Genomic DNA, 2,033 nt, shown 5'->3' with positions numbered 1-2,033 from the left:
AAGAAATTATTTTTTCATGCAATTTGGTTATCTCATAACCCTATTAAGCTTGATCAAATCAAATCCATGTCAAGTCAAGTTAAATCTAATTTAATTAGACTTGATGCAAGCCCTATTGCTCAATCAAATTGAGCCAATTAGTAATTCAATTACTAATTAATCCTTCTATAACTCACTAACTTTTTAGCGAGTTACTTAATTATAATTTTTACATTGGATTAATCATCAATCAAATTGATAATTAAATCCTATCACGATTCATAATCGTAATTCAACCATATGATCAATCAAAAGTCTCTTTGTGTATGACACCATAGGTTCTATTCTATCTGGTAGTGAGATATATTGTGATCCTTATCACAATATCATCAAAACTCTTTTCAATAGGTTGGAACCATTCTAACTCTGTCCATCAAGGATCATTGATCATCGAGATGATGCTCGTGGATCTCACAATCTTCCAGTGATATCTAGTAGTATATAGTAGCAATCCAGTAGAATAAAAGGTGATGAACCTCTAGGTGCAGTTAACGTATGATACAGTTCTCTATCGTGAGTCCCGATCAGATGGCAGGTCATGGATGAATCATCAAACCTCATCATCGATCATATGATAGATTTAATCAGCTCAAGTCTATGCATGATTCTTATAAAAATTTCTTTTCATTAATCATGCTGTTATGGTCATAGACTTAAATACTCAATCTCTTAAATCCCATAGGACTACTTTCTTCAACTAGGATCGATAGATTCTATCTAGATGCACATCCTACTCCTATAGTGGATCAACTGTCTTCAACATCCACTACAAGAATTTATTGAATCAATATTTCTGTGTAGTCAAACTCCAGCAGCCTCACTGTGAGTAGCTGTAGCACCACAGGTCAAAAGACCAGTCATACAACTATAGCATCAAGAAAGTCACTAACAAGTGAGCAAATATCCAAGTGACTTCTCGTGTTGGTCACGTTCAGTGCTAGTTATTTTCTAACAACCATCTGCACTCTCACTCCAGTGTCACTACACCGTAGGCTTAAGACTCATCTATCCGAAGGAAGCGATCCGTGTATTGGTTTATCTGGATCAATCACCATCTCCATGATGATCTTATGATCAGGAGCAATTTAAGAATTAACCATCAATGATACATGTCTCAAATTTTCAACTCTTTGAGAATATGTGTTATCATCTTGTTAATCTTTTGAATGATTCATGGACACATAAAATATAAATGGTAATATAGCTTCCCATTAAGTACAAATTATATCTTAAAATATGTTATGCGTCAGCCAAGATTGGCTTCTAGGGCATACATCCAACAGCAGCAAGACAGAAAAAATACCGCATGCCCTTTTTCTTCTCCTTATTTTGTCGCAAAAATGAGATGTTCTGTGCCATAACAAACTCCTAATCCAATTAGATCTATCCCTAATTGATTTGAATTCAAATTAGGAATTAATCTTAATCAAGAAGGAGTCCTAGAGAGGTGGGGGCCAACTATTGGCGCTTCTCCTTTCACACGCACGCCAAGAGAAGTAGCAGAAAATCACCACCCCATCCCACTTCTAGTTGGCCAAGTGGAGAGAGAAGCCAGAGAACCTAGGCTCAGATGGTTAGGGTCAATTTAATTCAAACTGGATCCAAATCAAGTTCAAATTGTGCCCAAATCAAATTAAATTGAAAGGCTATCAAACTTGATCCAATCAAGATTAAATTTAAATCTGATTTAGATAATTAAACCAAATTAGCCTTAAAATCAATCAAGTCAATTAAATTAAATTTGATTCAAATTAATTAAGACTTGATCCATAATTTAATAAAATCTAATTAAATTACAACACTTATAATTAAATCTTATTACTAACAATTAGCAGTTGCTACATCTGTAACACTTACAAATTAGCAGTTTTCAAATTCAAATCATCAATCCTATTAATAATTTGAATATGATCCAGCAGTTGATCAGGACATGTTCTTTTTGTGTGCAATTTCTTAAGTTCTATTCTATCTGATAGTGAGACATACCATGATCT

This window comes from Elaeis guineensis, chromosome 4 (genome assembly GCF_000442705.2).
Source record: "Elaeis guineensis isolate ETL-2024a chromosome 4, EG11, whole genome shotgun sequence".
NCBI lineage: Eukaryota > Viridiplantae > Streptophyta > Magnoliopsida > Arecales > Arecaceae > Elaeis > Elaeis guineensis.
The sequence above is the reverse complement of the archived record's forward strand: the minus strand, read 5'-3'. Positions refer to the sequence as shown.